Raw genomic sequence first — 17943 nt, 5'->3', positions numbered from 1 at the left:
AAATTATAAATTAAAAGATCGGTTAAAAATAGAATCTGTTTTCTTAAAGATTTGGTCTCCCTTTATCGACTTATTACAAGCATATGGTGCAACATAACCCTGGAAATTAACTGTGTCAGAACCGGGTGAGGGGTGCGCAAAGATACGAAGCAGGTATATCCCTTTTATTTTATTTTTATTTTATTTTTTCCTTTTGTTTTCTTTTTATTTTTCTTTCTCTCTTGTTCTTGTACTTTTTCACGAAGTATCACTTTCACCACCTTACCTAACTTTCTTTCTCTCTCTCTTTCTTGCTTCGACTACTTTTTTTATTATTACGTTTAAAAACACGAGGTTGTACATGAAATGTATTATATTATTCTTGGTTTATACTACTGTGTATGACTTCTAATAAAAATATATATTTTTTTAAAAATAGAATCGGTTTGATGCTGTTTGCCCTTTACAATGTGCTATCTTCGCGCAATCAATATTACTGGAGAAAGGCACTTGCCAACGGTCCAACAAAATATAAACTTGAGGACACCGGTCGTCAGCCTGGACCGTTTGCTTGCGAGATTGACGGTTTTATTTGGACGATAATTTTAACAGAGTATAGTGAAATCGCGGGTGTTCCGTCATAATGCCAAGTACATGCCTTAGCTTTAGTCCATCAGTATCAATTTCTGCATTAATTGTGTAGGTTGAAACAAGAACTTGGTTTTCTGAACAAAGTTCCTTCCATTAATGCAGGTGTCCACAAAGGACATTAAAAGGCCATGGATTTATTGTTCGTGTATGTAATAACCTCCCCAAAACTCAAAGCCAGCAGACTGCTGCATGTTACTTCAAGCAGTCGACGTAGACTTTGTTCACTGTTCTATTTGCCAGTTTACACATTTGTACATTTATAACCCAATTAAAGTTCGCTGTAACGATATGAGCCGGTAACCACAAGAGTACAAATTAAATGCACGTTAACATCGTTAATTGTCATCTACGAATCTGTAGGTGAATTTATCTGCTCTCTTTTACCTTTATCTTTTTGAAGAAGTTGTTTCACTGGTAAAAGAAAAAAATAACAATCTAATAGTAAATTAACATCATTTTCATATGTATATACCGATTTGTATTATATTCTGCAATAGTGCTAGGGATGGATAATTGATTTGCAGACCCGAGTGCGGTGAATTCAATGCAAAATATTGTATTTACAATTGTAGGGTCCACTATGAGTGAAAAACATAGGTAGGGTTGTAAGTACATTTTTCAGGGAGATAAGGGTTTGACTAACAACGATTATGTTGCATTTAAACATTTCCATGTATAGTATTCCAAGTTAATCAGTTTAATTACTAGAAGTCTATAAATTGAGCAGTACATTGAATACATCTGCATTCTTATGGAAGCCAATATTCTCTAAAGGCCATCCATATCATTGACACTGGAACGGGCAGGTCGTTGCCGAATCCAGACATTGTTTGCGATGGGGGAAAGAGCCGGGTCACGGCGACATGGGTCTCCCGAATGGCCGTTCAAACGTCGTGTTGCGAAAGGGACCTTTCTGCATTTACGGGAGTGACCAGCCTTGATCATTCAACTATCAGTATCTACCAATAGACACCTGTTAATTTAGAGCACACAACGAAGAAAAGTCGGCTACCGGGTGAATTTCCAGCCTTTCTCATTCTTTCATCTTCATTGACACAGTCTGCATCGTTTGGGTCAATACATGGTGAAGGATGTGGAAAGGATTGCTTCTCCGATTGGTTCTCAACGTGCAGCTAACAAGTATTTTGAGCCCAGGTGATAAGCTGATCATCAATATCTTCCGGGCGATGGGAAATTTCGTTTGGCTTTAATTCTAAAGGACAGGTTGGAAACAAGCCTTTCGGCCCGCTGAGTCCATGCCACCATGGATCACCACAGCACCAGCTCTATGTCGTCCCATGATCTTGTCCACTTGCTACACGCAGCGTACACTTTACACAGGCCAATTAACCTACAAACCCGCACGCCATCGTGATGTGGGAGCAAACTGGAGCACCCGGAGGAAACCTATGCGTCACAGGGGGAAATGTGCAAACTGCACGCAGGAGGCACCCGAGGTCTGGATCGAACCCGGGTCTCTGGCGCGTTCTGGGGCAGCAGCTCTACCTGCCGCCACATGACATTTATATGAGGCAGTGGGCATATACGCATTCAACAACACCAAAGAGAACATGACAAAGGATATTGACATACACAGACGTAAACAGCTAAAATGATCCTTTATTTATATGAACTTAAACCGCGTTCAAATCTAGCTGGCACTTTCAGTCTAGATCTCTATAAAATCACCGAGCACGATTCTACATTCCCACAATGTGTAGTTTTGTAAATCTGTCCGTTTGCAAATTCCCCTTCTATGGGAAATTTACATTCGAACCAAAATGCGATTAATCAGCAATTTAACCATATAGCCATATAACCATATAACCATATAACAATTACAGCACGGAGACAGGCCATCTCGGCCCTACAAGTCCGTGCCGAACAACTTTTTTTTTCCCTTAGTCCCACATGCCTGCACTCATACCTTAACCCTCCATTCCCTTCTCATCCATATGCCTATCCAATTTATTTTTAAATGATACCAATGAACCTGCCTCCACCACTTCCACTGGATGCTCATTCCACACCGCTACCATTCTCTGAGTAAAGAAGTTCCCCCTCATATTACCCCTAAACTTCTGTCCCTTAATTCTGAAATCATGCCCTCTTGTTTGAATCTTCCCTATTCTCAGAGAATAAAGACCTAACTTATTCAACCTATCTCTGTAACTTAGTTGTTGAAACCCAGGCAACATTCTAGTAAATCTCTTCTGTACTCTCTCTATTTTGTTGACATCCTTCCTATAATTGGGCGACCAAAATTGTACACCATACTCCAGATTTGGTCTCACCAATGCCTTGTACAATTTTAACATTACATCCCAGCTTCTATACTCAATGCTCTGATTTATAAAGGCTAGCATACCAAAAGCTTTCTTTACCACCCTATCTATATGAGATTCCACCTTCAAGGAACTATGCACGGTTATGCCCAGATCCCCCTGTTCAACTATATTCTTCAATTCCCTACCTTTTACCATGTACGTCCTATTTTGATTTGTCCTGCCAAGGTGTAGCACCTCACATTTATCAGCATTAAACTCCATCTGCCATCTTTCAGCCCATTTTTCCAAATGGCCTAAATCACTCTGTAGACTTTGGAAATCCTCTTCATTATCCACAACACCCCCTATCTTGGTATCATCTGCACACTAACTAATCCAATTTACCACACCTTCATCCAGATCATTGGTGTACATGACAAACAACAAAGGACCCAACACAGATCCCTGAGGCACCCCACTAGTCACCTGCCTCCAACCCGATAAACAGCCATCCACCATTACCCTCTGGCTTCTCCCATTCAGCCACTGTTGAATCCATCTTGCTATTCCTGCATTTATACCCAACAGTTGAACCTTCTTAACCAACCTTCCATGAGGAACCTTGTCAAAGGCCTTACTAAAGTCCATATAGACAACATCCACTGCTTTACCCTCGTCAATTTCCCTAGTAACCTCTTCAAAAAATTCAAGAAGATTAGTCAAACATGACCTTCCAGGCACAAATCCATGTTGACTGTTCCTAATCAGACCCTGTTCATCTAGATGCTTATATATATTATCTCTAAGTATCATTTCCATTAATTTGCCCACCACTGAAGTCAAACTAACAGGTCTATAATTGCTAGGTTTACTCTTAGAACCCTTTTTAAACAATGGAACAACATGCGCAATACGCCAATCCTCGAGGACTATTCCCGTTTCTAATGACATTTGAAATATTTCTGCCATAGCCCCGGCTATTTCTACACTAACTTCCCTCAATGTCCTAGGGAATATCCTGTCAGGACCTGGAGACTTATCCACTTTTATATTTTTCAAAAGTGTCAGTACTTCTTTTACTTTGAACCTCATAGTATCCATAGCTACTCTACTAGTTTCCCTTACCTCACATAATTCAATATCCTTCTCCTTGGTGAATACCGAAGACAAGAAATTGCGCAATATCTTCCCCATCTCTTTTGGCTCTGCAAATAGCTGTCCACTCTGTCTCTTCAATGGACCAATTGTATCCCTCGTTATCCTTTTGCTATTAATATAGAAACCCTTTGGATTTACTTTCACCTTACTTGCCAAAACAACCGCATATCTTCTTTTAGCTTTTCTAATTTCTTTCTTGAGATTCTTTTTACATTCCTTATACTCCTCAAGCACCTAATTTACTTCATGCTGCCTATAATTATTGTAGATCTCCCTCTTTTTCCGAACAAGATGTCCAATTTCCCTTGAAACCCAGGGCTCTTTCCTATTTTTACTGTTTCCTTTCAACCGAACAGGAACATGAAGATTCTGTACTCTTAAAATTTCCCCTTTAAATGTCCTCCATTTCTCTCCTACATCTTTCCCATAAAACAAAATGTCCCAGTTCAATCCTTTTAAATCATTTCGCATCTCATCAAAGTTAGCCTTTCTCCAATCAAAAATCTCAACCCTCGGTCCAGTTCTGACCCTCTCCATAATTATATTGAAACTAATGGTATTGTGATCACTGGACCCGAAGTGCTCCCCAACGCATACCTCCGCCACCTGTCCCGTCTCATTTCCTAACAGCAGGTCCAGCACTGCCCCTCCCCTAGTAGGTACATCTATGTATTGCTGCAAAAAACTATCCTGCACACATTTTACAAACTCCAACCCATCCAGCCCATTTACAGAATGTGTTTCCCAGTCTATGTGTCGAAAGTTGAAATCTCCCACAATCACTGCCTTGTGCTTACTACTAATATATGCTATCTCCTTACATATTTGCTCTTCCAATTCTCGTTCCCCGTTTAATGCGAAAGTGACAGAGGACCGACGGGTTCAATGAGAATCAAGATGAATGTGATCACAGAAGCAGCTAATTCTGAAGCTGCCGAGAACAAACGGTGAAATGCCAGGCGGGTTAGGTTGCTTTCAGATGATGTGCGAGAGAAAAACACGTTTTCAGAGCAAGCAAGATGAATGTAGAAAACAGCGAGCAACAAGTGTATGCATTAACTCTTGTAATATACCCCTACTACTCCTATGACGTTATGCTTCAGCTATTGGCAGGATTTTACGAATGTGGATTAAGAAATTTAGTTGTATCCGTACCAGGAAAAATGAAATATATGACATATCATGTACATAACTTACTCTATGACATGACGCCAGTAATGTATCGTTGATCGGCTTTCAATAAATTATCAAAGCAATACTGTGGGCATTGCTAACGCATATAATTTCAATATATTCGCTTACTGGTACCTTGAAGAAGTTTTTGTAATTCTGAATGACATAACCAGATATGAATTATATGTACTCTTGTGCATATTAAACTGCTTGTGCATATAGTACATTATAGTGACGCACACACGGACACACATATAAAACACACTACACGGTGCAATATTTATCCTACATGTTAGATCATCGCATTTAAACAATTATTTTACGACGAAGCTACCGTCATTGAATACATCTATTAGTTTCAAGAAATGTAATTATCGTAAAATAAATATTGTTATTTAGTGCTGTTCCTCGTGGATGTCACGCATTGCTATTTAAGAACTATCTAAAAGTGCTATCATGTGTGTGCTGAATTGCAGTTTCATCACTTGCACGATTTGCAAAAACATGCGTTGTGATATGGAAACATAGAAAATAAGTGCAGGGGAGGCCATTTGGTCCTTCGAGCTTGCACCGGCATTCATTGTGATGGCTAATCGTCCACAATCAATAACCCGTGCCTGCCTTCTCCCCATAACTCTTGATTTCGCTTGCCGCTTGAGCTCTATCTAACTCTCTTTTAAATGCATCCAGTGAATTGGCCTCTACTGCCTTCTGCGGCAGAGAATTCCACAAATTCACAGCTCTCTGGGTGAACATTTTTTCTCCTTTCAGTTTTAATCTGTGGCTCCTGGTTTTGCACTCCCCCAAAATTGAGATTTTTTTCCCTTCATCTAGCTTGTCCAGTCCTTTTATAATTGTATACGTTCCAATACGAAACCCTCTCATCCTTCTAACTTCCAGTGAATACAACCCCAGTCCTTCCGATCTTTCCTCAAACGAGAGTCCCGCCATCCCGGTGATTAACGTCCGGAACCTACGTACATTCGAAGCCAACAGGAGCATGTGAGCGTAATTCTTTGTGAAATAATCCTACCAGGCTCAATCGCTTGCACTTTCTGGCGAACCTTGCGAATTATGTCATATTTGCATGAGCGGTTTCCGCCACGATTATCTACACCCATGTAAAATTTCAACGGTATCTTTGCTTCTTTGAACCAGGAGAAAAATGAAAGCTCTTTCAGTGTACGTTAGCAACTCAATGTCTTGAACCGCTATATACTCTCTTCACCCTTTCTGGGTCCTTCATGTCCTGTATTCTGAGCGATCTATGCTTTTAATCGTAGTTTAATGTAAAAATGACAATTAGCAAAGCATTCCGCAAAAAAATAAGTGCTGATGGTGTAAATTAGTTTTGCCATAGACATGTGAATATAGTGGGGCAGAGATAACGTAGAGATTAGTGGTAAAGTGCTCGTGTTCGCCGCGACGTGTGGATATAACGGGTGTTGCCAGGCGATCGATGCTGGATCGTCAACCTGTTGCCCATTGATCCAAACGGCTTCGATAAACTCATCGAATGCATTGTTGGTAAATTTGCAAATTCCACAGGATAAGTCGGAAGGTCTGTAAATCATGCTGAGGGCATAATTAATTGGCATTGATTTGGCTTTATAAGATTAATTATTCTAAAGTACGAATCTCCCTACTTTGACAATGCATCCAAAAAGGACACGTTGTGTGAATGGTGAGACTCAACCTAGATGTCGTTCTGTAGATCACAAATACTATGGTGCTCTGATAAGCAATAATTAGAAATGTAATTGAATACTTGACTCGTTGCGATCAGAATTAGTTGCACGGGTGAGGCAGTTATATTGCATTTGCATCTGGCATTGGTGTTGCAACATCTAGAATACTACGTGGAGTATTGGTCTCCTCATTGGGGGAAATTTGATTTGGAAGCCGCTCAATGAGAGTAGAATGAACTGGAATGGATACATTTGATCCGAAGAAAGGCTGCATGCTATACCTGTTAATGTTAAGTAACGAAAGTGGGAAGTCTGCCAGTCTATTGTTGCTCTATATTGCTTGTATCTCAAATATGGAGACCAAAAACTGCACAATAATACTCCAGGTGTGGTCTCAATTTCGTTTTCCCTGCTTACATATCCTTTTTTGAGTCCATGCAATTCATTGCTCACCAATTGCACACCCTATTATTGTCCTCACATACGTGTTGATCTCATTTGAAAACCGTTTAGATATTTCGTCGCTGCAGAAATGTTTGCCACCAAAATGTGACCTCACATTTATCCACAGAAACTGTGGCCAAGTTTGCATACGGCTGGAAGGGATCCAATTGCAGTCTGCTGTTCCAAAGACATATCCCCGCGAGTGTCATGTGTTTTTACAATTCAATTTCATAATAATATGTAAATAGCTGGGGTCGAAGATTGGGCATTTTTAAACCCCGTTTTGTCAATGAAATAGTTAATAGGTTGGAGGCAGTTCGTAGAATTTGTCGGCTTGAAAACGCACGGAGCTCAGAAAATCAAGTACAATGCTGATTTCATGCTTGATCGTTAGCTCGGATGTTCATATTGATAGTCTTGGCTGTTCTGCGAGGTATTCAAGCACAGGGCCGGCCAACCAACTTATTTCATTGTCATTGAGGGCTAACACATCATTTATACAGCTACATTGCATACTCACAGTGTGGTGTAGTTTCCCAGCTCAGACAGAGAGTTGTGACCTCTCCTTCGTCATCGTGCATACAGACTGAGCCACGCCCACGTTTTTGGGTGTTATAGTCCCCTCCCCCTCTCACCGGAATGTGCGTGGCCTTCATGGCGGTGATTGACAGGAAAGAGAATCTCAAGATTTTTTAAACACTAATATGTGTTATATTTGTCATCAACGGAAACATCATCGGGGTCTGCGCAGCGAAGAAGGACTCTGAGTAAGATCGCCAAAAATCACGGCCATATGTGGTAGCGTTTCTTGTAAAATCAAAGCACAGTGCAAACAGGAAAAATGGTCAAGATTTCATGCTTGTATCGTTAGCTATAGATATTGATAGTCTGCATCTGCCACGCATCAAGCCCACAGGGCACTCAACCTGTCCCTTATTTTCATTGTCATTGAGGGCTAACCTCATTTATACAACATTGCATACTCACCTGTGGTCACATGTCACAGGGCAGACAGATAGCACAATGGGTCTCGAGTTACGGCTGGCGACCGGAAGGTTTTTGGGTGTTATAATCCCGCCCTCTCACCGGAGTGCATACTGGCCGTGATTGTCCTTGGGCAAGACACTTCAAACCACCTTTGCCTCAACGTAATGGAATGTACGGCGGCAGGCGCGGGCACACCGCGACGCCCTGTGTCTCCCTTTCAAGGGAGATGCTAAAAATGCATTTCGTTGTCTCTGTACTGTACACTGACAATGACAATAAATTGCAATCATTTTTCATTTCACACTTCCACCCAGCATTGTGTTATCCGCAAACCTGCTAATGTTGCTCCAAACAACTAATTCTAACATTATGAACATGTTAATGACCATTCCAATTTGTTGGAAAATGCATTCGGTTGATGACATCCGGCGGAAAATACTTATATCTCATTCATAATAATCGATGGGTAACGATTTTTTAAAAACTTATCGAGCACCCTTTGGAGTCATCTGCTTTTCCAGTACCGATAATCTATGATATAATATCGTAGCCGGTGAACGGGCAGTGAAGCCAACAGCACTCCCGACTTGACTTCGGTCACACGACTTGCCTGTCTTGCTGAAAATGCGTCCATGCATCTCAAAATAAAACTGTAGTATATATATGTGAAACATCCGAGTTTACACAGCAGCGAGGAAATGTTTTATTTCCCAGTAGGTTTCATTACGTCTGAGATAGCCTTCAAAATATCCAGTTAACCTTGTGATACGATATTGCAACAATCCAATTGTTCCCCAGGACAAAAAATAATTTCTACATTAACGTATGTTCGCACTTGAACATTACAAAGTTAATTTAAAGCTATATTTAAGAGGGAGTTAGATGTGGCCCTTGTGGCTAAGGGGATCAGGGGGTATGGAGAGAAGGCAGGTACGGGATACTGAGTTGGATGATCAGTCATGATCATATTGAATGGCGCTGCAGGCTCGAAGGGCCGAATGGCCTACTCCTGCACCTAATTTCTATGTTTCTATGTTTCTAATTTAATTTCCTTCCCATGAGAAAATGTTCCCGTCAAAGTCAATAATTGAGGATTACATATCGATATTCCGATAGTTCAATTCCTACCTCTGTAAATATCACCCATTTATTTCCTCTGTTGTAGAAAATAAAAATATGTTTGAAATATTTTGTCACATATTTCTTCTGGTGCAGCTACAGTAATCAATGCAAGATTTGACTTCCCGTTGTCGTAGAAATGGTTTTGATCTTATTTTTGCTGAAGGTGTTTTCTTGGCAAAGAACTTGCAATTACTGGGCATCACAACGTTGCACGTTTTGTAATATTCGCAATCCATACCTTTTCAGGATAAGATGAATACGTTCATTTTTGTAATACACTCAGCAATACTGAAGACATGTGCACACGCACACGCATACCCAAACACGCACACCTAAGCGATTGCTCGACATATATATAGATACACACGCATTCGGGCACACATACATAAATACACACATACAGGTACGCTTCAGTGCACGCGCGTGTCACCGTACATGCTATTATTTGGTTCCCAATATTTCCCTCGCAAAGTATATGTTTATATGGTTATATAACTGCTATTGGATGAAGCTAAAACATACGGGGGAATGTGGAAGACGAGCATTGTATTAACTTGAAAAAATAGACAGAGTGGAACAGAATTCAAATATGGTCATCAAATTATCTGTGTTTGTTGCAGCGGAGATGCGAGACGATCTACTGCTAAGCAAGCGAAAGCCGTCGCTAATTACAAAGGAGATGAGCGGTTGAAATGGATACAGGTCGCGAAGAATGGCTGATTCCGCATTTCTGATGGAGGGAACATAATCATAGCATTTGCAAAAATCGGGTTTGTGCAACCAGATACGAATCAGCAACATTGCGACACACAAGCATATGAAATTAGATCAGAGAGTTCTATTTGCCCAGGTAACATTTTGTGGGAAAACCAATCAGCAAAATGAAGATCGACGATTATGACTCATATTGTTTCTAATGAAAAGTGTAGCTGAGACATGTTGGCCGGTATACGCAAGTTGGGCCGAAGGGCTTGTTTCCACACTGTATCACTCGATGATTCTATGAGTCTCTCTCTCTATGAATTAATGTATAAATATCTCTGATTAGCGAAACCACCTGCATTGTTCAGACTCTCCCTCATTTTTTCGAGCTCTGAAAAAGAAAGACAAACCTTTAGTTTCATTGCACTTCAGTATTTCTATGTAAAAATAAAAGTATTAATTCTACATGTCTCGCTGGTAAACAGCAGCAATGGAACAATCAACATTGGTTACTTTGACTTTGACATTGATTACGTAGCAATGCGCATTACAAGCATCACTAGCATTGCGACGTTAGTATACTTCATCAATTTATGAAGTAAAGCAAACAGTCCAATTGTACTTTAATGGTGTTTAAGAGGGAACTGCAGATGCTGGAGAATCGAAGGTTACACAAAAACGCTGGAGAAACTCAGCGGGTGCAGCAGCATCTATGGAGCGAAGGAAATAGGCAACGTCTCGGGCCGAAACCCTTCTTCAGTCTGAAGAAGGGTTTCGGCCCGAAACGTTGCCTATTTCCTTCGCTCCATAGATGCTGCTGCACCCGCTGAGTTTCTTTAGCTTTTTTGTGTACTTTAATGGTACTGCGCCTTTACATAAATTATTGTTTAATCCAATCTATAACATGCGCAACCTTAAACATGTAATAGCTATTTTTATAACATTTGAAAAAGATTGGGTGCGATAAAGGACTAATCCTCCTTTAGACTTTTTGAACATTCGGATCGTTTTTGAATGTCAAATGCACGGAAGGTTGCAGTTGAGAAGATAGGACCATGAGGATATGCTTACCTTCAAAATTGTTATTTCTGTTTTTTGAGGGCTAATGCCTAGACTCGCGGATTAGATCGACCATTCGACCCAGCATGGCACTGGAGAAACGATGCTACACATATACTTCATTAGAACGGGTGTCAAGGGTTATGGGGAAAAGGCAGGGCATTTGTATTAGAAGGAAGAGATTGATTGATAGGCGGAGTGGACTCCATCGGCCAAATGACCCAATCCTCGTCCTATATTTCGTGAACCTGCGAAGATACATGCATTTCCGCAAATCAGTGTCCATCACTAGCAAGGTGCGGCTAGCTTAACAGCCTCAAAGCAATTACCTCGTTCTTTATCTTTTGATTCTTCTCCTGTTGTGAAAAAGACGAAAAATAAATTATGGTATACCGAATGCGTTTCCCAGTGGTTAAACTGAATGCTCTGCTAAGCTGTGTTGCCATGGACTCCAAGTAACCAAGCAATGGATTTTTGGGGAGCAATTACATAGAGAATAGGTGCAGGAGGAGGACATTCGACCCTTCGATCCAGCGCCGCCATTCATTGTGATCATGGCTGATCGTCCCCTATCAATCACCCGTGCCTGCCTTCTCCCCATAATCCCTTGACTCCATTGGCCCCTAGAGCTCTATCCAACTCTCTCTTAAACCATCCCGTGATTTGGCCTCCACTGCCCTCTGTGGCAGGGAATTGCAGAAATTCACAACTCTGTGGGAGAAAAAGTTTTTTCTCACCACTGTCTTAAATGAACTCCCCTTTATTCTAAGACTGTGGCCCCCCTAGTTCTGGACTCGCCCAACATTGGGAACATTTTCCTGCATCTAGTTTGATTACTGTTTCTTTTACAATTCTTACAGTGAAAAAGATATGCTGCACTGCCTCAATCACAATGATATCCAATAACCATTACGTACATCCGTTCGTACAATATTAAAAAATACATATAGGCTGAGAATATTCTGATATTATCTCGTCCTGAGACGTTTTGCTGATCAGAGCCAAAGATTGAAAAGATTGTTTCTATCCGGTTGTTGTCATATTCCATAATATCCGTTCATATCGAAAACATGAATCCTTGATCTAATGACCTGTTTCCTTTCAGCCCTTCCACATTTTTTCTCCGCACTAATTTGTAGTTGCGACACACTGATCTGCAGTAAGTTGCTTTTTGCTCTCTTGTATTAACTTGATTCACTTGCTTTGACTGTACGGCACGCAAAATCACACACGCATCATTTAGCATAATACTGGCAATCAGAAGTCTAGCCTGCGATGATAACTTCGTTAAGTATGACAGTACTTTATAGAAATAATCTGTTCTGGTATCACTGAACAGTGGAGTTTAAAACATTCTTCATAAATGTGTCGTCAGGCGCAAATTTGTTTTGTTCCCGCCTGCAGATATCAGGAAAGTATTCAAGTAGTTCAATGGCCCCACTAGCTGAAACATAATTAATCTCAATTTGCAACTCGTATTAACGTATTAAAGTGAACAAATAAAACCTGTGTTCACTCTTCTTCAACAATTTTTAATCGCCAGACCTTATTGTTAATTATGCGTAGCATAAATGATTTCTCCACGTGTAAATCTAGTGATTCAAGCAAGGATATAAACACCGTTATTGCTGATAGATTACCTGTTCCTTGGTCACCTTTGTCTGTAATGTAATTAGAACACAGGTAGCCACATTGATTACATATCCAATAAATAGCATATGTTCTGCAATATACAACTGAGAACACACTGAGAATAATATGACATTATCTCGTCCTGAGGGATTTTGCGGATGAGACCCAACTAGATTGTAAATATAATCGGCAAAATGTATCGATTTTGCGTTGGGAAATTAAAGTTTTATTAACGTTACAAAAGAAACACGTTTTACACGATGGCTTCAAATACATACAGAATTCTAATAAAATAGTACCCAGCAAATCTGTTTTCACTCTTGAACAATATTATATCTCTAGACCTATGTTCCATGAACAACTTTCGACCGGTATAGCTAGTAATGCAAGTAACTAAGTAAGATATAAACATTGGTACTTCTGATAGTTTACCTTTGTCTTTGTCACCCGTGCCTGTAATGTAAATAAAACACACGTGGCCGCATTGTTCATATATCCAATAATTATCAGATACATCCGTTTGTATAATATACTAGTCACAAACACGCTCAAATTAATCTGATATATTATTGCCCTGAGGGATTCTGCTGATGAATGAATGAATAAGTTTATTGGCCAAGTATTTGCCTTGGTGGGCCGTGCGCAAGTGACAACATGCCATAGGTCTGGAGATTCTTCCCATAGAGGGTTAATTAGTCTTGCCATAGAGGGAGTACTTAGAAGGTTCACCAGACTGATTCCTGGGATGTCAGGACTTTCATATGAAGAAAGACTGGATAGACTCGGCCTGTACTCGCTAGAATTTAGAAGATTGAGGGAGGATCTTATAGGAACTCACAACATTCTTAAGTGGTTTGGTTAAGAAGGTTCAATGGTTGGGTATTAATGGTGGAGTAGCAAGATGGATTCAACAGTGGCTGAATGGGAGATGCCAGAGAGTAATGGTGGATGGTTGTTTGTCAGGTTGGAGGCCAGTGACGAGTGGGGTGCCACAGGGATCTGTGTTGGGTCCACTGTTGTTTGTCATGTACATCAATGATCTGGAGGATGGTGTGGTAAATTGGATTAGTAAGTATGCAGATGATACTAAGATAGGTGGGGTTGCGGGTAATGAAGTAGAGTTTCAAAGTCTACAGAGAGATTTATGCCAGTTGGAAGAGTGGGCTGAAAGATGGCAGATAGGGTTTAATGCTGATAAGTGTGAGGTGCTACATCTTGGCAGGACAAATCAAAATAGGACGTACATGTTAAATGGTAGGGAATTGAAGAATGTAGGTGAACAGAGGGATCTGGGAATAACTGTGCACAGTTCCCTGAAAGTGGAATCTCATGTCGATAGGGTGGTAAAGAAAGCTTTTGGTGTGCTGGCCTTTATAAATCAGAGCATTGAGTATAGAAGTTGGGATGTAATGTTAAAATTGTACAAGGCATTGGTGAGGCCAATTCTGGAGTATGGTGTACAATTTTGGTCGCCTAATTATAGGAAGGATGTCACCAAAAAGAGAGAGTACAGAGGAGATTTACTAGAATGTTGCCTGGGTTTCAGCAACTAAGTTACAGAGAAAGGTTGAACAAGTTAGGGCTTTATTCTTTGGAGCGCAGAAGGTTAAGGGGGACTTGATAGAGGTTTTTTAAATGATGTGCGGGATAGACAGAGTTGACGTGGAAAAGCTTTTCCCACTGAGAGTAGGGAAGATTCAAACAAGGGGACATGACATGAGAATTAAGGGACTGAGGTTTAGGGGTAACATGAGGGGGAACTTCTTTACTCAGAGAGTGGCAGCTGTGTGGAATGAGCTTCCAGCGAAGGTGGTGGGGGCAGGTTCGTTTTTTATCATTTAAAAATAAATTGGATAGTTATATGGATGGGAAGGGAATGGAGGGTTATGGTCTCAGCGCAGGTGTATGGGACTAGGGGAGATTATGTGTTCGGCACGGACTAGAAGGGTCGAGATCGCCTGTTTCCGTGCTGTAATTGTTATATGGTTATATGGTTATATATGGTTATATGGTTGGACAGGCTAGATGCAGGAAGATTGGTCCTGATGTTGAGGAAGTCCAGAACAAGGGGTCACAGTTTAAGGATAAGGGGGAAATATTTTAGGACCGAGATTAGAAAAACATTTTTCACACAGAAGTGGTGAATCTCTGGAATTCTCTGCCACAGAAGGTAGTTGAGGCCATTTCATTGGCTATATTAAGATGGAGTTAGATGTGGCCCTTGTGGCTAAAGGGATCAGGGGGTATGGAGAGAAGGCAGGTACAGGAAACTGAGCCATGATAATATTGAATGGCGGTGCAGGCTCGAAGGGCGGAATGGCCTACTCCGGCACCTATTTTATATGTTTCTATGTTTCTATGACATACAGTGAAAATTATGAATGACACATAAAACATTAAACTTTAATAATAAAGCATTATCGATTAATGTTTTCCGCCTAATGTTTTGCAGTCTATTAACGAGCCAAAGAGACTGTAAATAGCATCGGGAAAATTCGAGATTGCCTTGGGACATGAAAGTAACATCTTAAAGTAACAATATAAATACGTTTTACACGTTGGATTCACGTTTTGTACAGAATCCCGATAAAACAGTGCACAATAACGCCATGTGGCCACTCTTATATATTATCTCTAGACCAATGTTCGATAAATTATTCCTTGACACGTAGACACGCTAGCGATTCAGGCAAATGTATAGGATTTAAACACGGATATTGATTATAATGTACCTGGCTCCTGGTCATCTTTGCCTGTAATGTAATTAAAACACATATACTACATTGTTCCCAAATCCAATCAATATTATATACCACCATTTGTATAATAAACATGTCACAAACACGCTAACAATAATTTGATATGATGATTTTGCTGATGAAAGCCCTATGAACTGCAAATGTGATAGGCAAATATATCGATTCTGCGTTGGGATATGAAGATATTGCAGTGTGTGGTATTCGTTAAAATGTTTTCATGTTTCTGTTCAGTGCTTGAATTCTGCAGAACATCAACTGTTGACAAGCACTTTCATATTTCGTACGGTATAATATAGGGGGCAGAGGTAGTTGGAGAAATATATCTGCATCAGGGTAGAACTGGAAATAAATGGTTTGGAACGAAAGGTGTTGGGGGAAACTTGTTTTTAATCTCTTACCTTGCCGGAGATGGGATTGTTATCCGGTTCGGATCTCCGGTCGCTCTGCGTCCTAACATAATGTAGCTGGAAGTTTTGCTGAGGACTAACTTTGAGCCCCACCGCGCGGACGTGGACTGGCCAAAGGGATCGACGCTTCATCCGCTGCCTGCGGATTTGAACATCGAGCAGCACGCAGCCTCGGGTAGATGATGCCGGGAAGCTCCGAAGTTACAGAAGACCAGCCCTGACCCGGGGTCGATCACCCGGCGCGGGGAGCTGACATGCTCCGATGTAGGAGCTTGATCGCCCTGACGCAGAGGACTCAACCACCGGCAACGGGATCGAACATCGTCCCGTCAACGGAAGGTTCGAGGCCCCCGACCGCGGGAGACGGAGAAGGGAAGAGACTGAACCTTTTTTTCGCCTTCCATCACAGTGAAAAATGTGAACTGTATCCAGTCCTGGTGGATGGGGGGGGGGGGGGGGGGGGGGGGAAAACTGTAATCCGTATGTTGAAAACATACGTGGCTAATAAAGGGAACCGTTCGACCCTACTTGGTCTGCTCTTGGACTAGTATATAATATATTTCACTTTGATGAGCTATAGGGTACAGATAACATTTTTGAAAATGTTGCCAGGACTGGAGTGTCTTAGCTATAGGCGGAGGTTACGTAAGCCTGGATTTGTAACGGGTATAGCTTGGACCCAATAGCAGCACAGAGTAGTAACACAGGAATGGATACACCGTACTCACACAGAGGCTCAGGATTGAGCGAGGGTTCCGAAGAGGGGCAGGCAGGAGACGTAGTCGGGGTAGCGGAAGGTCCGCTAACCAGGAGATCCAACACACGATGCAAACAAACCAGCGAGGGACAGAAGAAAGGACGGAATGGTCAGGGGCAGGCAGGTTTGAATCCCTGTAGGCATGTCGTGAAATCGCTGGAGAGTCTTGCATGAATGCTGGGAGCAATCTGGCACTGTGTGAATGGTGAGGCGAGTCTATATACCGGGTTAATTGGTGATCAGAGGCAACTGAGTGCAACAGGTGAGGAGAGTTGGGCTGATGAGAGGGGAGTGGCAGGCAGGCAGGTGCGGAGAAGGAGGGACCGGTGGAAAAGTACTGGGAGGTGAAGTGGATGAGAATGAGGAGAGGGCAGACTGTGACTGGACTAAATCACAAGTGATTCTCCATTAGCCCCAATCATGGATACTGTGTCAGTAATCTGAAGTTTCTGTCTAGTCCTTGTAATACAAAATGTCAACAAATCTATGGAGTGCTTCACTTTATAATTCATTCATGCGCAGCTTTGCTAAATAATTTATTTCATCTTACCTGTATCGGTAGTCTCATCTGTGAAAAGTATGGAATTGAGACACCATTAAATACAATCAAGAATATAGACAACTGCAGAAAATAAAATCTAGCAAATTGAAGTTTTATTGCCAATTGGGCTATAATAATATCATTTAGGGAGAACGCACTTCCCAATACAATAGACAATTATGAAATGTGAACATTTTACACATTAACCAAAACGACAGTTTCATGGAAGTCGTAGAATCATCTGCAAATAGCATTGGTTTTTATTATATTTCCCAAAACAAATACGTATTATTTGGTAATCATGCAACTACCTTTATCTATTTCCAGTTTTGTTTTGCATTGTACTCAAAATTAATACGAGCATCATTAGTCAATGTCTTTATTTTCAAAATATGTTGAGATCAACTTCAAATCCAAACGTCCACAGTGAAGTGTTACACAACCACCCTGCACCTCGATACGCCCGCTTGTGACACAATGACACATCTTAGAGGACGGTAAATAATATCAGTGACTGATTCGCGTTATAACTAATGGCATCCGGTATGCGTTTATACTTCAAATATCAATGGCATTTCCGTGGCCTCAAAGTGCGGTGCAAGCTTCCGTATATTGCC

Source organism: Leucoraja erinacea, chromosome 42 (assembly GCF_028641065.1).
Source record: "Leucoraja erinacea ecotype New England chromosome 42, Leri_hhj_1, whole genome shotgun sequence".
Classification (NCBI taxonomy): domain Eukaryota; kingdom Metazoa; phylum Chordata; class Chondrichthyes; order Rajiformes; family Rajidae; genus Leucoraja; species Leucoraja erinaceus.
The sequence above is the reverse complement of the archived record's forward strand: the minus strand, read 5'-3'. Positions refer to the sequence as shown.